General features: G+C 42.6%; 1 long non-coding RNA gene across 1 annotated transcript; it reads right to left on the bottom strand.

Moving 5' to 3' along the window:
• Positions 1-7451: 7451 nt before the first annotated feature.
• On the bottom strand, positions 7452-9504 carry LOC144127519 (uncharacterized). Its single transcript, XR_013313536.1, has 2 exons — positions 7741-9504; positions 7452-7649 (listed from the first exon to the last, which is right to left on the bottom strand). It is a non-coding gene; the product is annotated as an uncharacterized LOC144127519 (long non-coding RNA).
• Between the last annotated feature and the right edge of the window lie 719 nt (positions 9505-10223).

The raw sequence follows: 10223 nt of genomic DNA, 5'->3' as shown, positions 1-10223 counted from the left end.
CTGTAACTTGCAACATTTTCAAATTGTGTGAGCATCACTGCATGTGAGGGGTCACAACCATATCCTAGCTGTTTCTTGAAGGTCCCGTTGCTTTGATGGCAATGCTTGGACAACCATGACCATCTTCCGCATTCATGCGTACAGGGTATGCCCATTACGTGCATGCCTTTCTACCTATTAATGCCTTACAATGCAAACAGACAACAAATAAAAGGAAGAGCACAAGTACAGACAGTGTTTGTAGCCCACACTCTTCTTCTTCACGTCAGTAAATATATATGGCACATACCCACGCGGGGGGATTTGCCAACGTACAGTGGAGATTGCCAATGAAATATTTGCACGGGGGAAAAAAAAGACGTGAGGCGGCGGCGTAGAAGACTGAATCAGGATAAAAATTGGAAAATTCAATAAAATTTAAGAAATATGAATTACCGAGAATAGAATCAAGCATTTTAGACATGCAACAGAATTTTGTATGCAGCTGACAAGGTGACCGATCAGTCGCACTTATGTAATCATGAAGGTAGCCACAAACACTGCTTAACGGGAATTCCTTGGCGCTCGCACCGAACGAGAGAAGAACTGGAAGAGACAGAGGGAGTCCTAACCTCGAAAGAGGGACCTCCAAATACTGCTTTCCTTGAACTGCGAACCGCCGGCGAGAGAGGAGAAAATGACCTATTGTTTCAACTTGCCCACATGAGACACAAAGGTTTGTCGCAGCGAACCCGCATCGGCGCAAGTATAAATTTAAGTGAGGGATTTTGCATCGCAGAAGCGTCACTGACACCTCGCAACGCCTTGATTTACACCACTGGACATTCCATGGGTAATTTAAGTGGTGAAAATCCACGGTATTGAGCAACGGATCACTCAAGCTGGCTGAAATATGTTGGAACCGCTGGAAACGTGAAGTTTCCAACATAATGAGGTGAAGGACAGGAAAGATTACAGGAGCGCTGAGAGCTGACCTTGCCAATAAATCAGCCACCTCGTTAAAATAAACACCCGAATAGGCAGGTACTCAGACCAAGTGGATCTCACGCACTGTGCACGGAACATAAAACCTAAGCGACCAATTCAATAACGATTTTCCGGAATTTTGGAGACTAGAACTGAAAGGCAGTCTGCAAGAATGAGAACTCAAGCTACATGCCTGGGAATTAAGAGAAGAGCCAAAATAACCAAAAAACTCTACGAAGAATATAGGAGTATAATCAGGGATACAAGCAGAATAGCTCCAAGCCAGATCCTGCGAATATATCCCAATTGTAATGTTTAGTAGCTTCTTCTGAATTTAAAAGTAATGCTACTACTTTGAACTTTAAACTCTGGGGGTTCGAATAATAGCTGATAAATCACAGGGGGACAAAAACTGAATAACGGTAACAGAAACTTTGGCTATATTCAAGAAACATTACAAATGTCTTCCTTCGACGACTCTTCTTCCCGCACTGCCCCGTCCACCCGTTTTCTTCAGCAACTCGTTGCAAGGAGATCAGATCAACTTGAAGCGGAGCTAACAAATTCTGCGTGAACCTAACTTGCGGAAGCTGATAGCGTGGCCAATGCCTCCCATGCCTACTACGGATGGAATCAATACAAAGTCGAAGAAAAAGTATACCGCAGCACACATGATTGGAAGTGAAAGACGAATTTTGTTGATGTTGTTAGCCTATCAAAAGATGGCACATACCTACACTGGGCGATCAGCCAAGAATCCGGTGGCTATTCACCTGTACTCAGTTAAAAAAAAGAAAGCCGCGCGGGAACGCAATACTGGTGGATGTGCTGAATTTCAGGAACAAACGTATCGTGCAACAAGTAACAAAAATATTCGTGAATCAGATTTTACATTGCATAATGAACCATGACTGCACCAAAGCAATGAGATATAAGTGAAGCATTTCGTTGCTTTCGTGACAGAAATGAGTTATGAGGTTTGTTGAATCAAAAAAAGTGATTTTTGATGGCAGCCAGCATGAGCCATTTAAAGTTATAGCTCAACATTAGTCACATCTGATATAGATGACACGCATGCTTTGAAAACAAGATAATGTTTTTCTTTTTTTTTATGAGAAATGCACAGGCAGTTTCAAGGCTTGCTTCACAATTTCATTTCTGGCGTATACACAAAGGCATGTCTATAAATTATTCGTGCGTTACACCAGAACCAACACTACTTAAGTTGGTAAATCATGTTCATTACCTGGGTGTCATTAATAGCAAACATATACTAATGCTGCTAATCCTATAGAAGAACAAACAGCGGTTTTATGAAGACGTTAAATAATACGTGATACTGCATGTGTCCATCAGGCAATGAACTGTGCGGCAGTTTCAGTTTCTCTTCTCTTATTTTCAGTTTCGGTTGTCTTACTTTCAGTTTCGCTTCTTCAGAGTTTCAGTCACATGCATGTCTCTTGACACCACGTATACGTGACGCAAGAAAAGTAGAGGGGGGGGGGGGTTCGGCGGAAACTTGGCGTCATCATGACATCGCTCGCTCCGGTGTGTCGTTCGATCTTGCATCTACAATACAACAACGTGTCGACGAGGTAAACCTATGAGTTGCACGGGATCTTACGCCCCCTCGTACATTCCTAGAAACACCGGGCCAGTCACCAGTACCATGGAACCAGTGGAAGGCACTGTTTTCTACCTACTTTCAGGAGACGTCTGGCCTGAGTTTGCTGCAACCCGGCGCAAAGCCATGCCTTTGCAGTCGCGCGGCGTCGAAGGTCAGCGTCGTTCCGCAATTAACGCCTCCTGCCACGAGCGCAAAATGAAGGAGCAGGGACCTAAATTAATGGCGATTTCCACTGGTCGTGCTGGAGCAGCTTTTCTTGCTCCGCGACGACGAATTCGAGTTCAACTGGTCGACCTGGACCGACCGCGCGAATTCCGCTGGTCGATTGGAGCAACTCCGTTCCAACGGAGCTCACAAGGTTGATACGCCGACCAGTGGCGGATCTGCTCCGAGGCGGTTTGGGGCGCTCTTTTGCGATTCGAGCGCCTCACTTCAGATCCAGCAGTGGAATTCGCCATAAGTGAAGTTACGAAAGGCGAAGATACGTTTCAAACCGCGCTCAGCACTTGCAACCGTCTGTCCTCAGCCACGACGGAACGCTACCGCGGTTCAAGATATGTTTACAGAACCCTGGCGAGCCTGTCAGCTGCAGGTTTACATTGCTCAGTTACGCGAACCTGCGTAGAACTGCGACTTCGACAATTCCGTGAACACTGTTGTTCGTGATCAGCTCGTTTCTGGCGTTGCGTCGGACAACTTCATAGGATGGAATTGTTGCTCGAAGGTGCAGGGCGAACCGGGAAAAGGCGAGTAATCGCTTGTACGAAGAGGCACTTTTTTTTAAAATTCAGTGGTCACTTTGGCGATGTAAAGTGCGCGAGGCGAAAGCCTTTCTGCGCCCACTGTGGCTGCTTCTTTTAATTTTTATTTAATTATTTTTAATTTTTCGCTTCTGAAACTGCATTGTCACATAAGTTAATTTTTCCTTTTTATTTTTGTTTCTTTAAAATTGTTATTTATTTTTATTTTTAACGTTTCGTGTTGAGCTATTAATTTACTTCACAAATTAATGTGTAATTACAAACTAATGCGCAATTTCTAATCACCAATTACTTCTTAATTGCTAAGACTATATGGGTTATATCAATTATTATACCATTGATGACGTCATAGTGTGACAGATTTCGCGGACGGATGGATAACGAGAGCCATTAAAGGCTTTCGCTTTAAATGTTTGCATGAAGTCGCCTATAGGCAGCTATTGGCTCTAGATTGCAGTTATTCGTTTCGGGCCCCTGATTATACACCTATATTCGCTGTTCATTTTCTAGGGGTTCAGTTGGCCCTATAGATAAGGTCTCTTGCATCGTTACTGATGTCATTATACTTGCTGACAGCCTTTCTGTCCTGACTCACTCGAAGGCTCGAAGGACGCTCTTCTGGGCCATTCTCTAAGATTTTTCATTCCACTACATGTTAAAGATATGCGCTTTCACTGGATACCTGGACACTGCGGCATTGATGCTAACAAGACGGCCGATTTTTTAAACAAAATCTGCGCTTTGTGGGCCTGTGGTACCATTTACTCTAAACACTGTGCATTGACAACAGCTTGCTTCCAATGGTTCCTGCATCTGCATTTTTTCAGTCATGAGCCTCTTCGTGCTGCAGCGGATTTTCAACATTCCCTTGGAGTGTGCGCTTAAGTAGTTCATGGCAATTCGAGGTGTCTATGAAGTGGGATTCCAAATGTCCCCACTTTATAGACAATGATTCCAAATATGAAGTGGGATTCCAAATGGTCCCACTTGTTTTCAAGTGGTGCCACCTCAAAACAAGTGGTTTTAACAAGTGGTCCCAATTGTGGTCTCACTATGCAGGTGTTGTTGAGCCTCTGCGCAGGCTCTTGTGACACTACGTTGCTTTCGCTTGGGACTCTGAGGCAGTTCAAAGCTTTCATGAAGTGAAGTAACTACTTTCAACTTGTGACGTAATGCACTTGTTTGATCCGGCTCTACCAGTGGTCGTGATCACAGATGCTTAATTCAGAGCATGTACTTTCTTTTAACTTCAGATACTACAAAACGTTTGCAAAAACTGCTGGGTCAATAGCCGAAGCTAGTATAGGCCCAATGTACACATTTGTTATTACAGCAACAGAAGATGCCAACATGAAACTTGGTTATAAATGATCAGTGAACAAAGTATTAGCAAGCAACACTCAACAGCACAGGGCCTAAGACTGACCCCTGGAGGCACTCCAGCACACACAGGCTGTCGAGATGATTTTAAGTGTTTTATGTGGAAAAATTGTTTTCTGTTAGTAATGTAGCTTGTAAAGAAATCAAGAGTGGAATCCCTAAAACCATAGTGCTCTAGCTTGTGAATTAAAATGTTATGATTAACAGTATCAAATGCTTTCTTTAAGTCTAGGAACAAGGCTGCAGATATTTCATTAGCTTGTGAATTAAAATGTTATGATTAACAGTATCAAATGCTTTCTTTAAGTCTAGGAACAAGGCTGCAGACATTTCATAATTATGCAAAGATGAACATAACTCTTGAGACAATGCCATTACTGCTGTAGATGTAGACCTGTTATTTCTGAAGCCTTGTTGACAGTGAGATATGATTCTAGTTCTCTCCAAGTAGTAATTTAGTTGCTTTCCGACAAGTTTTTCGAACACAGTGTTAATGATACTCAAAACCGAGATTGGACGGTAACTGCCTGAATCATTACTATCCTTGTTTGTGAACTGGTATAGCTGCAGCGATCCTCAAAATATTTGCATAAATACCTTCGTAAACTGCATGATCCATTATTATTGATAGGAGTGGAGCAAGTTGGTGGATGTTCTCTTTAATGCTCTCAAAGTAATCCCGTCATGTCTGGTTGCCTTGTTTGCAACGAGTTTTCTTGATTGCTGTGATGTCACAATCGGCAACAGCTTGCGGTAAGAAGGTGTCATGAACACAAGGGTCATTAACAGAGCATGGTAGATTAGGGATATGAGCTACAAACTCAGGGCCAATGTTTGTGAAGGAATTATCAAACCTATCAACTGTGTTTTCATCAATGTGTTCAGGAACTACGCGCTGTTTTAACTGTCTACCGATTACGCTATTTCCCACATCCCACATTTTTCAGGAGTTTCCTTCTGCTTTCTGTATTAGCATACAGTTGTATTCTTTCTTTCTCATCTGTATTAATGCCACTCCATAGTTTCTGGAGGATCTGAACTTGTTTGAATAACAAATGTTTTCTTTTTGACGTTTCCACTTACGATACCATTGATCCTTCTCTTGTATAGCCTCAAGTATGTTCTGATTCATCCACAGGCACAAAGAATTGTTCGTACCTACGGGTAGTGCATAATGTGCATTTCGATATGGCAGACTCAAGAGCCTCAGCAAAATTTTCGAATTCAGTGTGAGCATTTGTATGATATATGTTGTTGAAATCTAAATTGTATATTTTCTCCTGCAAGAGTTGATAATTAATTCACGCAATTGGTGCAGAACTCATTCGAGCTGTTTTGTAGCAGAAATGTAATGGAGGCCTGCATACTGCTGCATATTTGCATCTCAACTCTCCCACGCTAAACACTCTGTGTATGGGCATATGAATATTGGCATGGGCGTGTGTATGGGCATATGAATATCAGCATTACTTTTCATGGGGGAGGAAGTTCGAATTGAAGCAGGTCATCAAGCACAGTTTACCCTATACTCATCACATGGAACCAGTCGTTGATCGACACGTAATATAAGATTGTCTGCATGACTAGATTATTCACTGATGATGCTTTGATTTACCTCAGTGTGATTGCTCATATGGACTGCTAATATTAAAGGTCACATCTCGATGAAACAATTTCTTGCTCCTTAATGTCTCTAATGCTGAATTCATCATTCACAGAGTACCCGAATATCCTCCAGATAGTTTCCAGATAACAGCTATTAGCGTGCTTATCACAAGATATAAATATCTTGGTGTTCATCTTAAGTCATACCTGTCATGGAATCAAAAGAATAACTGTGTGTTCTGCTAACACCTTCCTGGGCTTTATTGAACATCTAGAATAAGCTCCTGTAAATGAAAAATGACTTGCATACATTACACTAATCCTAGCCCAAACCTAGAACATGCATCACACATTTTGTATCGTGAACAATGTAACCTAATTAGTGACATTGTTACAAATTATTTAGCGGCCGTAGGCAAATGTCAAGTGATGACCCGTCTATACTAATGTTTGATGCATCATTTCAAAGAAGATGTAAGCAAAAATTTTGTGTCTATACCACTTTAAGCTCAACTGTATACGCATATCAGGAGATGATAATCCAAGCTATTGTTACCAATGTAGTCTATTGTAATGTAAACAGTAAATATTTGTGCAGTGCTAATGCAATAATTATTTAATAAAAAAAGGCTCTGATGACTTGGATGCATTCTTAAAGAGTTTGCCATGCAGCTGTTCTAATGACTGTCACTATGAATTCAGGCTAATCTATCTTACCTATTAACTCAGTGAAATGCTGTGTGGCCCTTTCTGCAGATTCTACAGTACTGCAACAGTATAGCATTTTGAGCAGTGTTATGAACAGTGTTATTGTGGTCCCTTTGTCTATTTTGTGCACTCACTTAACCATATCTCAATTCACACATCTGTTCAGTTGTCACACCTCAGTTTATCTACTTTAATTTATGTGGGTGCTTAAGAAAATATGTAAACAATCTACAATGTATAGATTGTTTTTATTGGAAAAATAATTTACGATTGCTTGTGGTGACAATGCATCTTTAAAAAGTGTTGCAGCTTTGTTTATTTCTGCACTGCACGCCAGACAATGCTGGTAATGAATTCAAATCTCTGGATGCATGTACCTGCAAAGAGATTGGACGACAACGTAGTTGCAGGAACAAAATAAATATAGGTTTATTTCTGTGCTATGACAGGCAGATTGCAATATACTAGAATCTGAAGGAAAGGTAAGGCATAGTATAAGTTGCGATCTTCCAAGTATTTCAATAACTGATGCTAATGACATCTTCAGTACAATCATGAAAGGCCATCAATGTTGTCTTCACGTCTCTTTGGTTGTTTGTCACCTGAAAGACAATCACAACAGCGCAAATTAGAACAGTCGTCGCTTTTAGCTCTGCACACACCGAACTCTTATTTGACAGCGCATAATAGTACCATGTGCCACTTAGCAGAGTTGTTCAGAAAATGTCTGCATCAAGTTGCACCCTAACAGCAACTTTGTGAATTGCCAGCAATGTGTAGCCATGGACCTGAGGAAAAAGGAAGCATGTACAGGTGGGGAATGTGTCAAGGCAGTGAAACCCCTGTTGGTCCGCGGGTGCACGCACCACTCTTACCGAGCACTCTGTACTTATAAGACACACCATGCCAGAAGGTTCCCTCATTTAATCAAACTTATTGTGCCTTTTGCAAGCTGCACACTTCAGGTGCTTGGTAAGAGCCTCCCTATCCGCCACCTGGGAGACGCGCTCTCTAGCAGTCAGGTTCTGCCGAGAGAAAAAAATGGTCTGGCTAAGCCAGATGCAGAGAAACCATTGTGCTGTAGGTTTCGCTTCAGTTGTTTAAGTGTGCAACACACTGAGCTGAAAGGAAAATATACTTACCTGCAGCATATATGGCCAGTATGGAGGTGCCTCTCGCGCTCTAACGCACACACCATCCTACTGGTACCACAAAGCTGCTGCTGAAAGGAAAATATACTTACCTGCAGCATATATGGCCAGTATGGAGGTGCCTCTCGCGCTCTAACGCACACACCATCCATCTGGTTCGAGACAGCTGCACACCTCATAGGCGAGGTCTATAAGTACACAGATGAACTTGTAGACGGGTTGTAAACCAGAAGAGAGGGCCATAGAGTCGATCTCATCTTTCATATGTAGTTGTGTCCTGGAGATGTTATTATAACAGTTGCCTCATCATTGCTGTTAAGGATTTGCTTTTTTATGTTCTCCTTCTGAAGCTCAGTTGGCTTTGAAAAACTTGTACCTGAGCTGGACAGCCTCTGCTTCTTAGTGGAATGAAACCTGACTTGGTGTTCGATTTTCTTGTTTGCAGGCTCCCTTGATGTGTGGGGCATTTCTTGCTTCTTAGTGCCTTCATAAATCTTCAGTACAGGGTCCAAAAGCTTGCTGGCCTTGTTGTGCACTTCTTGAGGAATTTCTTGCTCTGCGACATACTCTTTGAGCAATTCCATCTTGGCCAAGACCAAGTCAGATTTTGTCATGCTTGTAGAGGCTTCTGCTGTTTGAACACTTTCCAAAATGTGGAAAGCCTCGCTTGCCTTTGAATTGGATGACACTGCTTCAGTAGCTTTCAGGATCTTCTGATCTCTTCCTTCAGGTGCGCCAGCGATGACCACACAGTGAATGTGTTTGCAGATCGTCAAGCTCATTCGGTGCTCCTCACAATCACATGAGTAGCTATGCACACACACCATGCACTCGCTGCACTTCAGAGGGCAGCAGGCACTACCTTTCTCTTTTGAAATCCTGTATGTGAGGCCTCTTGTGGACTGGGATTGCACAGTCCATGTTCCATCTTCATTCCTCTTGGCAGGCGTAGTAATTGCCACAGCAGATCTGTGGTTCTTCTCGATCCGGCTCATCTTGCTCGTTCTCTTTGCTTTCACAATGTGTTGTACCCTCTTCATCAAAGACTCGTATGTCATGTCCATCAGTGCAGTGATGAGCCTGTCAACACGATGATTCTTCTTACCTTCCAGGAAACTATGCTTTAAAGTCCTGTGCATCCTTTCAAGGTACATGTTTGTGTTGATGCCAAGTCCAGTTCGAAAACTGTAGGCCCACATCTCCAGGCGGTGAGCATAATTTCCTCTGAAGTACTGAATAAACTCCTGAAGCCTGGGATCTTTGTTGGCAAGAAATGACTCGAGAAGCTCAGCCACTTCGTCTTTTTTTGGGCACTCTAGCAGTGTACGAACAGTATGGTAAACATCTACTGCGAGTTCTTTTCCTTTTATCTTCTCAGAAATCCTTCGCTTCCAGTTTTTGTCCACATGCCATGTGCAGAGTAGTCGATGTTGAGGTGGGCCCATGACTGTTGACCAGGCCTTGAAGTATTCGGATGCATCATCTGTCATGAAAGTTCTAGCTGACAGGGCTCCTGTGGAGGACTTCAGGGATTCAAAGAATGCTGATAGGGTTTTCTCATTAATCGTGCTGCAGATGAAGTAAGCCATAGGCAATCCTGCTCCATATTCATCCAGCACCAGAACAGTCACCAGTTCAAATTGGTACCCCGTTGTTCCATGTGTGGAATCAACACAGACTGTTCCTGTACCTAGAACTTTCAGCAGCTCTTCCTGTGGCTCCGTCATTAAGGCAAGAGCAAAGTCTTTTGTACTAAAGGTATTCGTTGGGTCAACAACTTCCTGCTCTTTGTACAAGCGAACAACAGGTTGCCCCTTGTTCCTCATGCTTTGCACCCATATGCTTACACTCACAGCATCATTATCATGACATCTTTCAGGAACTGTGAGGTTATATTGCCGCTTGATGTTGTGCAAGTCCATGCGATTTGTCAAATGCAGAGGAGTTAGCTTGCTTGTCACCGATTCCCTTATTTTCTTCAATATTGTCCTCATGGGCACTCCTTTCGAAAGGTCATCCGCAATG

Source organism: Amblyomma americanum, chromosome 4, assembly GCF_052857255.1.
Source record: "Amblyomma americanum isolate KBUSLIRL-KWMA chromosome 4, ASM5285725v1, whole genome shotgun sequence".
In the NCBI taxonomy this organism is placed as follows: Eukaryota; Metazoa; Arthropoda; class Arachnida; order Ixodida; family Ixodidae; genus Amblyomma; species Amblyomma americanum.
This window is presented reverse-complemented; position numbering and strand designations above follow the sequence as displayed.